The sequence below is a fragment of the Sus scrofa genome, chromosome 12 (genome assembly GCF_054392235.1).
Source record: "Sus scrofa isolate SSC_HxYL_T2T_F1_AM1 chromosome 12, Sscrofa_HxYL_maternal_Yorkshire_Landrace_v2.0, whole genome shotgun sequence".
Taxonomy (NCBI): Eukaryota; Metazoa; Chordata; class Mammalia; order Artiodactyla; family Suidae; genus Sus; species Sus scrofa.
In genome coordinates, this window is record NC_139394.1 from 53,490,996 (window position 1) to 53,508,093 (window position 17,098).

The following is a 17,098-nucleotide window of genomic DNA, read 5'->3' on the forward strand; positions in this document are numbered from 1 at the left end:
TCACGAGGAGATTCGCTTGCTGAAGAGTTTCCCCAGGGCAGCCTTCATGTCCTGGTTTCTCAGACTGTAGATGAAAGGATTTACCATCGGGGTCACGGCAGTGTACATCACAGTCAAAACTGCATCCTTGAGGCTGTGACTAGTCATAGGGCGGAAGTACATGCCCATGACTGTCCCATAATACACAGAAACAACTGTGAGGTGGGACCCACAGGTGGAGAAGGCTTTGCGCACACCCTTGGTGGAAGGAACACGTAGGACCGTGGAAAAAGACCTGAACATAGGAGATGACAATGCATAGTAATGGCAAGGAGAAAACACTAGCCCCTAGGTACATCATCTTCACGTTGAAGTGGATGTCAGAACAGGACAGCTTGAGCAAAGAGGCAAGGTCACAGTAGAAGTTGGCCACTTCCTTGTTTGCACAGAAGGACAGACGAGCCGTGAGCAGAGTGTGGGGGACAGCATTGGCATTTCCCATCACCCAAGACCCAACAACTAAGAGGACACAAGCCCGTGGGCTCATGATTGTTGTGTAATGAAGTGGGCGGGTGATGGCCACGGCACGATCATATGCCATAGCAGCCAGGATGTAGCTATCTGTGTTACCTAAGGCTAACATGAAACACATTTGTGCTATGCATCCTCCAAAGGAGATGGCTTTGCTGCCAGCAAGATGATTGGCCAGTGCCTTAGGGATGGTTACAGAGCAGAAAAAGATGTCAACAAGCGAGAGATTGGCGAGAAGAAAATACATGGGGTTGTGAAGGCGAATCTCAGAGCAGATGGCCAAGATGATGAGCAGGTTTCCAATTAATGTGATGTGGTAGATGAATAGGAAAAGGAAGAAGTTTTCCTGTTCCTTCTGACTGCTAGCTCCCAGAAGGATGAAATCCAGGTTGGAGGACTGGTTGTCTTCTCTCATGGGTCCTTTAGTGTAAAAGGGAGAGGAATCCAGAAGTGTTGTGAATTGCTGTGTGTAATGAGCTTCTTAAGCCACCACCTTGGACTCCTGTGGTTGCTGTGTCTATACCTGGGCTTCCTAAAGCCAAAGATAGGCAGAACACTGTGGGGAGAATATCCCTGTTGGTCAGTGGAACAAATTGACAATTATCGCTAGACACCCACGTCTAAAACGTGAGTAATGGGTGTATCAGAAATGCCCATCCCCTCCAAACCCAGCCCCATCACACAAACACCTAGGGATCAATCATCTAACAATTATGTTCAATTGGATGTGCTAGAAACTTTGTTAGACTTTGAGGCAAAATCATAAATTGGGGAAAATACAGTTTGTTCATCCATTTGTTCCTCCATGGCGTAGTCTTTGTTCTCAAAGACCTTACAACTTCATGGAGAAGCCATAGTCACATGCTAATCTTACTGCCCGTGAAAAGGAAAGGATAGCGTTTTGAAGTCTTTAAGAAAACACTCTAGTGCAAAGGATGGCTTGTACCAGGAGCCCCCTGGACAGTAGAAATTGTTCCACTGACCAAACTCATAATGAGCCCGGAGCCCAGTAGGTAACAAGTGTCTAGACTGGCCTCAGAAGATTGTAAGTCACAAAGACAATTGGGATTAGGTTGTAACAAAACAAGATAAGTGTTTACTTTAGGTGTTCCTTTTTAAAAGAAGATATCACCATCTCTTTGGATAGACTTCATCTCTATTTCAAACACTTAAATATATATATATTTTGTGTAATAATGTTTAATATAAATATATATATATATAAAATCATAATATTTTTTGCTTTGACCTTACCTTACCTTCTTTAATTACTTCCTTTGAGGACTCCTCCAGTTCCATCGTGGTTTCAATTGCTGCTTAGTAGACGTTCTGGCCCGTATCTGTAGATTTGATCTCCCCTCCCCATATTTCCTCATTCAGTCATCCTGCCAACATGTCTGACCAAGCGCCATACTTTGAACATTCAACCTAAGCAGACTGCAAGCTTTTTTCAAGAGAAGCATATCTTGTGTATTTATTTTATATAAATATCTAATAATTTTAATTTTTTAAAATTATAGCTGGTTTACAGTGTTCTGTCAAATTTCTACTGTACAGCAGGGTGACCCAGTTACACATACATGTATACATTCTTTTTTTGTCCCCTTATCATGCTCCATCATGAGTGTCTAGATATAGTTCCTATTGCTGCACAGATGGAACTAGAGACTCTCATACTAAGTGAAGTCAGTCAGAAAGAGAAAGACAAATACCATATGATATCACTTATATCTGGAATCTAATTTATGGCACAAAGGAACCTTTCCACAGAAAAGAATATCTTGTTTATTTATATCTCCTGTGCAGAGATTGGAGTAGTTTTCATTTTATGGACCCATGTATTTACACTCAGTAGTTTGAATATATCCATGCTTACTTCATCTCCCCCCACATGTCAGGGGTTATCAGGCACTGTCACACAGGCTGTCCCTCGCCTCTAGATCTGATCTTGTTGATTCCTCATTTTGAGTAATTCGAACATAGACTTCCTACTTAATGTCTCTGGGCTTTAGCTTTGACCACCATCATTTTCTACCTAACTATTGTAATGCTCTCTTAACTACGATACTTCTGGAGCCCTCCTTTTTCCACCTTGAATCTGAAGTGTACTAATTGTAGCTGAGACTCCTAGCATCTCACCCAAATACACTCTGTTCTCTTCTTCCTGGATCCTCAGCTTGACTACATTTCCCAGCCTCCCTTGTGCTGAGGTGTGGGCACGTGACTGAAGCCTAGCCAATCCAGTCATGTGTTCCAGTTTGGACTTCCTCTAAATTCCCTTTCCCCTTGCACCAGCTGGATGCAAGTGGCCAGTAGGCTGAATAGGAAGGTGGAGTCGCAGGGTGGAATGAGCCTGTGTCCCTAGCTCTCTACATCCAGGAAGGCCACCCACCACCAAGGACACCCACTAGGACTGTTACATAAGGGAGAAATACACTTTATTCTGTTTTAACCATTAGATACTGTGCACATACTTGTTACTATAGTCCAGGACATCCTAAATAATTCACTGTTTTTTCTAGAGAGACCTCTACTCAATAATTACTTCTATTTGTAATTAATTTAACTATCAATTCTCAGGGTCTCCAGTAGTACACATTGGAATTATGTGCTGGGCACAGACGAAGCAGGTAAGAATACCGTTCCCCTAAATATTATGTATTCTCTTCCATCTCTGCACCTAAATGAATGAATTTTTCTCTCTTGAAATTCCCTTTTTCATTTATACACAGAATCATACTATCTCAGAGTTGAGAAGGTTCAGTAAACAGAAGGGCTTAGAAATTGTGGTTCGCTGACAGAGTAGAGAGTACAATAGAGACCGAGGCTTAGCCACATGGCGGACTTAGCTGATATTGACATGTCCCATTCCTATTAAAACACACAGAAATACTACAAAAATTATTAAAGAAAAGGCACATAGCCAACCTAAAGGAAAGAAATGGAATCACGTACACTTGAGAAAGAAAGAAAGGAAAAAACCCTCAGAGCCAGAGTTGTAAGCCAGAGGTGATGCTGTGGTGGACCCTGGGAGATGTGGCTACATAGTCAAAGGAAGCAGAGAATTTGTTTTGAGCCTTCTGCATAGCACCTGAGCACTGGAAGCAATCTTTGCCATATAAGAATTGGAAATGAAAGAACAAAATGGATAGAATTCACAGAAAACACGTTTGTCTATAAAGGAAATCCAGGAGGCTCTTGAGATGAACTAAGAGGGTTCAGCAAGTTTGTTTGGTATAAACCAATATTAAAACAAAAATGTGGGAGTTCCCTTCATGGCTGAGCGTTACACCAACCCGACCAGGATCCATGAGGATGCGGGTCTGATCCCTGGCTTTGCTCGGTGGGTCAAGGATCCGGTGTTGTCCTGAGCTGTGGTGTAGGTCGCAGACAGAGCTCAGATCCTGCATGGCTGTGGCTGTGGCACAGGCTGGCAGCTGCAGCTCCCACTTGACTTCTAGCCTGGGAACTTCCATATGCCGTGGGTGTGGTCCTAGAAAGCACAAGACAACAACAAACCCAACAACAACAACAAAACACCTCAATAATATTGGTACACTAAATTGCACACTATCATTTTAAAAGACTTCCTATTCTTGATAAGAACAGGAATTTAAGGACTCTAGAAAAAATTCTAATAACCAGAGTCCAAGACATTAAAAATTGTAAAACTGAATGACAATAAGAATAGCTAAGCAATGTGGAGACGCTATTGTGAAAAGGTGAATTCTCCTCCAGGTAAGGTATGAACTCATCACAAGCCCAGTCAAAATACCACAGGTTTCTTTTAAGCATGGAATGTAGTCAACTGAGTCAACAACTCATGTGGAAGCACCAAGAGCCAAGGAGACGTAAGACAATTTTTAGGAAAGTAAAGAGGGAAGAAGAGCACTATCAAGTATGAAAGTGATTTCTTCAGGTACTTAATGTGGCAGATCAGTACTGACATAGTGATGGACAAATACAGCTATGTGACCCTCCAGAGAGCCTACAAACACATGAATTTATTTGTTAGAAATTGTTGCCTGACACTGGTTGGTGTAGAAGTAAGCTGGGTACAGTTGGACTGACTGTTTAGTAAGGAGTACTAGGATAATTGGATATGTTTAAAAATATGAAAAACAATTCTTAATGGATTAATTGTGGAAAACAAAATGTCAACAACTTGAGAAGGAAATACATTTATGATAGGTGCGAATTTATTCATTTAGTGGTTTTGTTTTTTGTTTTTTGTTTTTTCCAGGCTGCACCTGTGGCATATGGAGGTTCCCAGGCTAGGGGTCTAATCAGAGCTACAGCTGCCAGCCTACACCACAGCCACAGCAACGTGGGATCCAAGCCACATCTGTGATCTACACCACCGTTGATGTCAACGCCAGATCCTTAACCCACTGAGCAAGGCCAGGGATCAAACCTCCATCCTCAAGGAGACAATGTTGGGTCTTTAACCAGCTGAGCCATGACAAGAACTCCAGGAAGTTATTTCTTTACCCAGGCACAAAATACACAAAACCGGAGTTCCCATCGTGGCACAGTGGTTAACGAATCCGACTGGGAACCATGAGGTTGTGGGTTCGGTCCCTGCCCTTGCTCAGTGGGTTAACGATCCGGCGTTGCCCTGAGCTGTGGTGTAGGGTGCAGACGCGGCTCGGATCCCGCATTGCTGTGGCTCTGGCGTATGCCGGCGGCTACAGCTCTGATTAGACCCCTAGCCTGGGAACCTCCATATGCCGTGGGAGCGGCCCAAGAAATAGACAAAAAAAAAAAAAATACATAACACCACAGAAACTATTGTAAATTTTGATTCTTTGGAATTTAAAACGTTTGTGCTAAATAGACAATGTAAAGGAAGGAGGAAGACACATCACAGACTTAAAGAAGTATGTGCCATGCACACGGTAGAGGGGATTGGTATTCCGAAAACAGAAGATTACTGCCGACTGAAAGGAAGACCAATACCCATGGGAAATAATTGACAACAGACTTAAACAGGCAAGTCATAGAAAACACTGGTATGAATGAATAAGCCAAAGAGGAGATATTCAACCAGATCAAAACAAAATTTAATGTAACATGCTTTGTCTTGGAGTGAGTGTAAAGTCTGACAATGTTAAGTAGTCGGGAAGAAATGGAAAAATTAATAAGATCACTTGGAGACCAATTATCCCATATCTGGGAAAGTGCAAAACTCTCACAGCTTTAACTAAATCAGCAATACCGCGTCTTGCTTGGACCTAAGAGAATCTCTAACACATGTGTTGCAGAAAACATTTAAAGCATGTACACTTCACACAGAAAGCTTAGAAATGGACAAGCTCTTTGTGACTTTTTCATTGATGAGTTCTATATGACAGCTAAAAAGCATGCGTTGACATTAAATAATCTTTAAAACTCATAATGTGATGGAAAAAACCAATTGGTTTTCATCATAAGGCATATCACACAGTATATGTACAATTTAACATGTAAAATAATACATGCACATGTAGGAAACATATGCATCCCGAATGGGAGTATGTTACTCATTCTAGAATAGCCATCGCCTCTGAGATGAGAGGGGTAGCATTTCCTGAAGCGTCTCCTCTGGATATCCTGCCATACACTTACTTCCAGTCTGTTCCCCAAGACTCAGAAGAAGCGTGTCCATACATCCAATATTCTCTTATCCTGTTATTTTGGTTTTTCAGTCATATTGCTCCACTGTTCTCTCAGCTGCAAAATGCTCTCTATCTCAACATCACCTCTTTCCCATTAGCTGGTACACATGGCCATTTTAGTCATTCAGTGAATGCTCCTCAATCTTGTAACTCTTTCTAGCTGCCAGCCCAGTGCTTATCTATTCTTCCTTTTAACAAACTTTGTAGAAACATCTGCTTACCGGATCCCAACGTAAAAGTATCATATTGATTGTGTGCCCTCTTTACAGTAACCAACTGCCTACCCCTCACGTAATAGATGAATTCCGAGTTCTTTATCATGGAGAGAATATCAGAGCATTCATTCATGAGAGGACTACTTCCGGCAAAATTTAGTTTCTATCTTTACTAAGCGCGCAGGATAAAAGCAGGAATAAATCAGTCTGGAAAGACAAGTTTGGTTAATAGTGTGGCAAATGGAGGCTTTTGAAGCAAAACAAGAATTTTGTTTCTTGTTCATTAGGAACTAAGAATCACCATCCCTGCTCGCTAAGAAAGTGGGCTTGTGCAAGTGCACACGCACACACACACACACACACACACACACACACGTGTGTGCACACACACATGCATCTCTCTCTCCCCACCTTGTAGCCATCATATCTTGGTAACTTGGGTCTGCAGCCAAGATTTGAGTCCTAGGTTTGCCAACCTCTCTGTGTGATTGTAGGCAACTCAATCACTTTTTTTTTCATTTGGTAAAAAGACCAAAGAATCCTACCTACCTCTTGAGGATGTGGTGGGGTTAAGGGAGGTGATGTGTGTGTGCCAGTTGCCAGCCCTTCATCCCTTGATGTTGGTGAAGAGTTTCTGCGCTAACATTCACAGCATCTACCTGGAGAGCAGCTCAGATGCTGCCCCCCAAATGGTCTTGATCCTATTCCCTTCACTCTTCTTCCATGAAGAGGGAGTTTACAGGCAGCTGGTCCAGCATCCGCTGGCATCCATTTTTGGAGGCAAGCAGAGAATGTGCCAGGGGTAGTCCTGGAGAGCGAGTCTCTGGTCCTGTGTTTCTGAAGCAGAAGAGACAGGACTGGAATAGCTTAGGAAGAAGAACCCTGAGACTCCCAACCACAGAACAGAAGGGGCAGAAGGAGCTGTCCTGGTTAGGACCTGAAGATCAGGACTCTAGCTTTCCCCTCAAGGAAGCAAGATGGGTCGTAAGAGAGATCTAATCATGATGTGTTCACCAGATTATAAGGTCCTGAAAAGTGACTCTCCCACATCTTCATTCAGGCCAGAATCCACCTAATTGTTGAGCTGTTAACACCCTTGTATAACTATGCCCTGAGGGAGGCAGTGGCTCTCAAGAATGATATTTCCCAGAGTTCTCTTCCAGGAGGAAGGATAGGCAGGATGGTTGTAGGGAGAGTATGTCTCTAGGGTCCAAGCCCTGGGCCGGCCTATTGTAAATGCTTTGTTGGCATATGGACCCTTCTCCTCTGCTGTTTTAGCACCAACTTAGAACCTCCCCTGGGGATCCAAGATTGTGGTACCAGTAAGCTATTGGTCATTCTATCAGGCTACGCAGAAGCTTTTCTGATGTGAAATGTGCAAAGCAAAGGAACTGTAGTTCATCGTTCCTCTAGGATTTGACTTGAGTCGGGTTTGGGTGGTAGTTAGGCCTTCTTTGTCTACCATGCTGACGGGAGGTCTCACCTGTTTTTAGATTCATAGGGATGGCATGGGCCTAGAGGTTATCCAGTCCATTTCATGTGTGTACCACCTTTATACCTGCCCTGGTGAATGGTCATCATCCTATGGCTTAGCACCTCCTGTGGCAGAGAGGTCACTCTGACTCTGTAGTGGGCCATGGTGAGGACTCTGAGTTCTGGCTGGATTTCACTCCAGGCTCCTCCACTCACTGCCTATAACTGACCTGGGACAGTTCTGGGACATAATTCCTCGTCTTTCAAATGGGAGTAATACTAATACCCTCATAAAGTTGTTGTGCGGATCAAATGCTTTAATATCTGGCAAATCCTTATAGCAGAGCCTAGCACATAGTTAGCATTAAAAGTCAATGCCAACTGTAACTGGTATCTCATTAACTCCTATTCCACTCATGTATTTGTTAGAACCGCTCCAAAATCTATCAGACTATGTGCACATGGGAAATGTTAAAACAACATTTAATTACTTTTTCCTCTACCCAAGTTTCAGGTCACACCATTCATTTGCTCTATTGTTACCTGCCCTGTGTTGAGATCCACAACACATATGTTAGTCCCTGCTGTGTCCAGCCGTGCAGGGAGAGCGTGATACAACAAAGCACATAGGACTCCTTTGCATCTAGAAAGTGGGGGACCAGGAGGCACTCTGTTCTGCAGAACAAAGTCCCCAGGCTTTAGTCCACATGGCCTGTATTAGGGAAGGTGACACAGGTTAATGAGCAAAATCAGGTGCAGGCAATGATAAAGCTATCTCTTAGTGGTTGTGCTATCTATTGCACGTGTGCCAAATTTGTTGACTGCATCACTCAGCAGTTTCAGTGGTCTCCAACATCTCCCGTGTTTGTATATATTTGTTGCATAAGAACTGTCTCAGTAAATTTTGATTGCAGAGCATTCATCTGGTGTCTGTGGATCAATCCAGTTCTGCAGACCATGTCCGCAGCAGGTCTCCAAGTTTAACAGTCACACTCAGGGGATGGAGTGGGTCTGTCTCCATCTTCCTGGGAACCTATCATTCCAGCCTTTGGTTATAGGGATGGGGCAATGGTGCTCTCTTCTGTAGCTACTCCTGCGGGCTGGGGTGACGAGTACTGGGTGGCTGGACATGGTAGGTTCCTACTATAGAGACTGGGAAAAAAAGAAAAATAAGGTTAAACAGAGGTTTGGAATGTAGGTTGGTACTGGTACTGTTGAAGGAGGAGTGTTGTTTTATCTAAGTAGGTCTTAATGTTTGATGTGCTATTAAGACACAACAGGAGTTGGATATGGTATTAAGACATAGCTATCGGTCCGTATACATGTTGTCTCCTTTCTGCTGTTATAAGAGGGGCGCTTGAAAATGTAAGTTTGCAGCTGCCAGCTGATGCTACTTTGAGAACAGCTGGTGGCATCAAGTCTGACAGGGGACATAAAGCTTAAAGTTCTTTGAGTTCCCATCGTGGCTCAGTGGTTAACAAATCCGACTAGGAACCATGAGGTTGGGGGTTTGATCCCTGGCCTTGCTCAGTGGGTTAAGGATCCGGCATTGCCGTGAGCTGTGATGTACGTCAGAGTTGCGGCATGGATCCCCTGCTGCTGTGGCTGTGGCGTAGGATGGTGGCTACAGCTCTGATTCGACCCCTAGCCTGGGAACCTCTATATGCCACGGGAGCAGCTCTAGAAATGGCAAAAAGACAAAAAAAAAAAAAAAAAAAAGAAAAAGCTTAAAGTTCTTAGCACTACAAAGACTTGTCTAAAATTACTCCCATACTATTTTCTCATATGACTTTGGATGTCTGACCCACAGCTACTCTATTCTGCCTTTTTCCTCTGCTAGCCAATGCAGATGCCAGTGTAAATGATTTCAGTTTTTTCTGGATATGAGAAGCTATAAGAATTTGGGTCCGTAGAAATCCTTACCTGAAATCTAACTCTCTGGAGGCCTGTCCTGTCGGTTTTCCCAGTGCACCGAGTGCCTTCCTCCTGATTGCCACACTGGGCCCTGTTCAGGGGGTGCTGCAGGGCGGCAGCTGCAGTGGCTCACGTTTTCCTCCATGCAGAGGCTGATGGTAAGAGCCAAACTTCAGTTAACAGTGTTTCCTCATGGTCATAAGCTCAACCATAGTTTTGAGAGGCATTTCGTGACCATTTCATCCCACGGAGCTAGGAATGAACATTCCTAGATCTGGCAAAGATTTTGCTGATGGGCCACTCAACATGCCGTGACTGGACAAGGCCTTAGTAACAGTTGCCAAAAAGTCTCTGGACCACCTATCTTCCTAGTCTGTTATGGTCCAGGAAAATATCCCCCCTTGTTGCATTTTCCCGTATCTAGAAATCCCTGATGTCATAGGGAACTGTATACCATTTTATCAGAGATTTCAGTTACAGATTTGGCAATGCAAGAAATAGCAGTTTTGTGAAAACAGTTAATACAAATATAAATAGCAGTATTAGTAAAGTCATAAATGAAAATGTAAGTTAAGAGCTTTCACCCTGTTCAGCTGGCTTCGTTGTTTCTTATCTTTAAAGGAAATGATATACTGGCTTTGTCCATTCAGCCTAATTTCCTAGTGTTACTAGGCTGGTTTTTCCTAAATGGCTTAATTGTTCCCAACATCAAGGAGGCTTTAGAGTCAAATTAATAGAGCCTGGCATCCCCTGGCTGAAGTCTCACCTGTTGCTAATTGACCTTGAGTAACATTAAAAGAAAACATATTTATGGAGTTCCCGTCGTGGCTCAGTGGTTAACGAATCCGCCAGGGAACCATGAGGTTGCGGGTTCAATCCCTGGCCTTGCCCAGTGGTTTAGGGATCAGGCATTTCCGTGAGCTGTGGTGTACGTTGTAGACGCGGCTCTGATCCCGCATTGCTGTGGCTGTGGCGTAGGCTGGTGGCTACAGCTCTGATTAGACCCCTAGGCTGGGAACCTCCATATGCCTCAGAAAGCAGCCCTAGAAATGGCAAAAAAAAACAAAAAAAGAAACAAAAAAACCATATTGATGGCCTGGGTCAGAGGAGGTTATTAACTGGCCAGGTGAGGGGATCTCACCTAATACCATCAATAAGAGCTTTGGAAGGGAGAAACCCATCAGGGTAAATCAGACGTAAAACAACCATATGAGGCAGGTGTGGCGATCTTGGGACAGTGATATACTTCTGATGTTGGCTTCTTTTGGTCCATGCATTGGGGTTTTTCTCATTAGAGCCTTGTTTTAGGGTGAGTTTGAAGTCAGTCATTCTGTCTATACCCCAGTCCAATGTAGAGGCCCTTCTCAAGTGAGACATATAAATTTAAGAGGTAATTTTCTTCACGTTCCTTGTGCATGTGGCACTTAGAATTCCTGATAAGAAATCTTTTAGGCTGGAGACAACCCCTTAAATGATGCTTTTCCAGACTGTGTATATAGTCCCCTGGTTATCCTGGGACATCTGATATTTGCCCAGAGACAGATTACAGCAATCAGCTTCAGAAAAAGCTTCGATTATTGTTCTTAATACCTCAAAGGTTATAATGAGGTAACAGAGGCAAAGAACTATTTGGGAGGTGAGTTTTAGACAGTCATCTCAATACACAAACCTAGAATATGAGTCAAAACAGTCTTTTTCTTTAAAACTACCCTCATTTTCACCAAATGTAGCCAAATTAGGACTGTAGAAAGTCTCCCCCAAATGGAAAACACACTATTTCTTTTTCATTATTGGGATTTCCAGGGAGCCGGGAGGAGCCAAGGAGCTGTCTTAGATTTCCCACAGCCCTGACTTCAGAAAACCTTGTAACAGAGACCGAATCCAAATTCAAGTTTTGCACGAGCTTACTTTTAAAACTAGTTTACTGAAATTTTAACCTTAGTCCTGACCATGCCCCAAATTCTTCTCATTGTCCACGTCCCACAAACCTTCCATCACTTCTTGTATCCATATTATTCTGCCCCCTATCTTTCCCTTCAAAATAACAAGATATGAGACAGATGGATTTTCTTTTCTCTTAATAAAATGCCATTACCTTCCTCCATTCAACCTAGGTACAATAAGGTATTATACGTAATGTTGGTAATGCTGAAGACATGTCTATATTAGATCAACACACTTCATCTTAAGGTCTCACAACGAATATCGAATTTTTCCCCAGCTCACGTGAACCAAAAATTAATTGACTTTAGGTATTTTGAGAAGTTATGTAAGCACTTAATTTCCTTCAAGCCAACTAAGTAGAGGTCTTTTATGAATTCATTTTGGCAATGCCATACATGCACGATACACCCAAAGACGCATACAAACAAGCAAAACAGAGACCTCCTATTTCCCATTTCAGAGTTTTAGCCACAAATAAGGTACAACTGTGTAAAACTGTCAGTTGCAGGAGACGCTGGATTCAAATTTATGCTCCTGCAAGGGTTCCAAAATGTGCCTTTCTACACCCCATGTGGATTAAACAGAAACGGAAAGAGAGGCCCTAGACTGATAGGTGCACTTTAAATTTGCTCCGACATGATGCCAACATTCTGGGCGCACAGTACCTTCACCTGGAAACCAAGGATCATACTGAACCATGGCTTAAACAACTCCTCTATCTTAGACTCTGTTCCCCAGGCCCCTGACGGTTTTGTCCTACATTTAAGTAACTGAATATAATGTTGACTTTCTTGTGATGGATTCTTCCCCATTGTTATCCTGGTTTAAAGTTTCTACTTGCCACTCACGGTCTTGACTCCGTCGAGTGCAAGGCTACCGTTTCCACCGTCTGTAGTTTCACCTCTTCCTGCTCATGGCGACCTTCTCTTCCAGCCCCACGTTGAGCGCCACTCTGCTGCGTCCAGCGCTGCAGGGCAGTGGGGAATCCTGGAAGAGGGAGGGCGAAGTATAGCAAAGCACACAAGACTCTTTTGCATCTAGAAAGTGGGGGGCCAGAAGGCACTCTGTTCTGCAGAACAAAGGCCCTAGGTTTTAGCCCACATGACTTTAATTAGGGAAGGTGATGTAGGTTAATGAGCAAAATCAGGTGCAGGTCATGCTAAAGCTCTCTCTTCGTGGTTGTGCTTTTGCCCATGCGCCAAATGTGTTTACTGCATCGTTCAGCAGCTTCAATGGTCTCCAGCAAGGGTCCAGGACCTGGGCTCCCCAGACAAAGGTAAGGTGACATCTTACTTCTGATTTTATTTACCTGAGGCCTCTCTCTTTTTTCTTGATGAGTCCGGCTAAATGTTTATCAGTTTTGTTGAGCTTTTCAAAGAATCGGGTTAGTTTCCTTGACCTTTCATATTGTTGTTAAAGTCTCTGTTTATTTCGGTCCTGATCTTTATGATTTTCATTTATACACGAACTTTTGGATTGTTTCTTCTTCTTTATCTAGTTGCTTTAGTTGGAAGATTTGATTGTTTATTTGAAATGTTTAAATGTGTGTCCTGAGGTAGGCCTGTATCATTATAAGCTTCCCTCTTAGAATGCTTTTGCTGCCTGCCGTAGATGTTGGCATGTTGTATCCATTTCATTGGTCTCAAGGTATTTTTTGATTTTCTCTTTGAGTTCTCTGTTGACCCATTGCTTGTTTAATAGTATGTGTTTAGTATTTGTGAGGTTTTTTTCAGCTTCATTCTTATAGTCAATTTCTGGCTTCATCATGTTGTGATCAGAGTGATGCTTGAGATGCTTCCAGTATTGTTAAAGTTATTGAGACTTGCATTGTGGTCTAATATGGGATCCATCCTGGAGACTATTGCATGTGCGCTTGAGAAGAATGCATATTCTGATGCTTTTGGAAAGTAGATATTCTCTGCTGCTTTTGGATGGAATCTTTTGTATATATCTATTAAGTCTGTCTGCTCTCTGAGTTCCCATTGTGGCACAGCCGAAATGAATCCGACTGGGAAGCATGAGGTTGCAGGTTTGATCCCTGGCCTTGCTCAGTGGGTTAATGATCTGGCATTGCCATGAGCTGTGGTATAGGTTGCAGATGTTGCTTGGGTCTGGCATTGCTATAGCTGTGGTGTAGGATGGCATCTCCAGCTCCAATTTGACCCCTAGCCTGGGAACCTCCATATGCTGTGGGTGCAGCCCTATAAAGCACAATACAAATAAATAAAATAAAATAAAAAGGGATAGTTTGGGGGGTTGTGATTAGCATATGCACACTGTGGTATATGGAATGACTGGCCAACAGGGACCTGCTGTATAGCACAGGGAACCCTGCCCAATATTCTGTGACAATCTGTGTGGGAAAAGAATCTGAAAAAGCATGGATGCATGTACATGTCAAAATGAATCACTTTGCTTTACAGCAGAAATTTTCACAACAGTGTAAATCAACTATAGGTATGTCGATACAACTTTTAAAAATGCAAAAAAGGGGCACAGTTCTGGAGTTGCCACTGTGGCACAGCACGTTAAGGATCTGGCATTATCACAGCTGTGGCATAGGTTGCAACTGTGGGAAAGATTTGATCCCCGGCCTGGGATGTGGTCCGGGTTAGCCATTTTAAGACAACTTCATGTATATTCTAAGACGGAGCTTTTCCTTTCTAGCTTTTCTTTTCTTTTTCTTTTCTGAAAGAAGAGCAAGGCAAGCACTGTCCACAGAGATGGTGGGGTGGGGCTATGATGGGTCTCAACTCTGATGACACGTGTAGCAGCTGCACTTAGAGGAACAAGTGCAGAGACAGAGACCCACTCTGGGAAGGGAAACCACTGGTGACCCAGGAGCTGACTTTCATCAGGCATCTGCAGTAGAGCCACAAGCGTGTTCAGAGTGTGGAGTTTTCTAGCACCCACTGCCCCCAGTGCCCCTCAGTCCTCAATGTCTTCTCACTGAAAGCTCACAGACCATCGTGTCCCAGTAGTTATCCCTCTCTCCATCCCTCCACCAAGCTTATAGTGACCTTGTCTTAAAAGTTCTGAGAAAAAAATCTACCCAAGTGAGAATGCCCATGACTTCATACATTTTCTACTGGCTCAAGAGGTGATTTCCTTCACACAAACTATCCTAATTTTAGCAGAGGTGTTTTGTGGCTTCAGTAAAGTGCCATTTCAGACATCGTTGACCAAAGGAGATCATTTTGGACAGACGGGGTAGCTCTCTAGATCAGCCCAAGAGCCAGGCAGATAATAACATTTCTGAAAGGAAATCCCAGAGCTACGAGACCACTTCCTTCCCCTTTCTCAGCAGCTGCTCCTGAGGGGACGTAAAGGGCATGGAATAATTTCTAAGCTCCAAGCTCCCACAGAGGGCTCATTTGGAGGCTACCTGGGAAATAGAGAAATAGCACAAGTTCCCTTACAGCCCAGGGCTGAGAACCCTAAGGTTATGCCAGAGGTCCTGGTGTTGATGAACAGAAACATCCCCATCACCAACCCGGCAGCAGAGGCCGGCATCCTGGACCTGAGCCTGTTAGTGTGTTCGTTGTTGCACATAGGAATAGCCTTTGAGTGCTTGAGAAGGGTTTTATTTTAATTTCCAGTGTTGTAGCACATTGAGGAAGGGGCAGTAGGTCATCAGTGAAGATCTCGGGCAGGAAGGTAAGCTTCATAGCTGCGGTGGAACACAAGCAGCAACACAGCCTGGTGTGTGTTTGTACAACAGCTAGCACAGACCAGGCTATCCTAGTGCAGTGAGGGTTATGAAGATAAATAAGGCATACTCTCCATCTGTGAAATGTCAAAGTCAAGTAGGAAGGAAAAGCCCTAGAAGTGGTTAAGAAAAGTATAATGAAATCTTGACCTTGTACTGTTTGGGAGGAAGGACGATGTAAACCCAAAGTGTTTTTGACCAGAAGGCAAGAGGTCCCCTAGGAAGTTTATGGGAGCCACCAAATTGGGGGGGGCACACAGAAAATAGGTGGTGGGGGAGAGCAGGTAAGAGAGGGTCTCTGCAGACTTGATGAGTCCAGAACGGCTCTACAAACAAGGACAGCAGGGGTATTTAGAGCCAGCCTCTCTGGACAGGGCGAATGGACTGGTGAGAGAAGTTTCTTTGACACACTGAAAATCCCAGGGTGAATCCTTTAGGATGACTATGGATTTAATATTCTAGCCCTCACAGGGAGAGTCAGAAAGTTAGGCACTCTAAAAAAAAAAGGCGAGTCTGTTTTACAGCCAGTACAAGGTTCTGGACCTCTTGAATATTTTGTGTGAGTGGACAGCACCCCTCCTTCCATCCACCCATGAATTCAGGGGAGCTATGTTTTTGCTTGCCTCATGTTTATGGAACTCAGTTTTCTTTTTTTTTTTTAATTTTATTTTCCCACTGTACAGCAAGGGGGTCAGGTTATCCTTACATGTATACATTACAATTACAGTTTTTCCCCCGACCATTTCTTCTGTTGCAACATGAGTATCTAGACATAGTTCTCAATGCTATTCAGCAGGATCTCCTTGTAAATCTATTCTAGGTTGTGTCTGATAAGCCCAAGCTCCCGATCCCTCCCACTCCCTCCCCCTCCCATCAGGCAACCACAAGTCTCTTCTCCAAGTCCATGATTTTCTTTTCTGAGGAGATGTTCATTTGTGCTGGATATTAGATTCCAGTTATAAGTGATATCATATGGTATTTGTCTTTGTCTTTCTGGCTCATTTCACTCAGGATGAGATTCTCTAGTTCCATCCATGTTGCTGCAAATGGCATGATGTCATCCTTTTTTATGGCTGAGTAGTATTCCATTGTGTATATATACCACCTCTTCCGAATCCAATCATCTGTCGATGGACATTTGGATTGTTTCCATGTCCTGGCTATTGTGAATAGTGCTGCAATGAACATGCGGGTGCATGTGTCTCTTTTAAGTAGAGCTTTGGAACTCAGTTTTCTAAAGGTACAACGGAGTTGAATTATGCATCTTCCTGTGTTCACACCTTCATGCACTGGTATCTATTTCTTGGACATCTCTTTGGGGCCAGGCATTATCTTACGCACTGGGGAATCACATGATGAGCAGAACACACAAGGACCCTGACTTCCTGCGGGTTTCATTCTGGTGCTGAAGCTGGACTTAATGAAGTAGGTATAATCAGTTATAGTGGTATTGGAAGAAGGGCAGTGAAGGTTGATACTGGAACCCCCAGCAGGCTGCAGAAAGCTTGAGAAGTTCTGTTAGGGACATTTGTGCTGGAACCTCAGGGAGGAGCAGGACTTGTTGGGAAGTAGTGCTAGAGAGAATGTTCCAGGCAGAAGGAAGAATAGCTGAGAACAACCAGAGATGAGGACTAGGGAGTGGAGTTGAGGGGAACCTGTGTATTCAGGAAGCTGAT

The 17,098-nt window shown here is 43.5% G+C and overlaps 1 pseudogene; it reads right to left on the reverse strand.

Moving 5' to 3' along the window:
• On the reverse strand, nt 1-925 carry LOC146398323 (olfactory receptor 1A1-like; annotated as a pseudogene).
• Nucleotides 926-17,098: the final 16,173 nt, after the last annotated feature.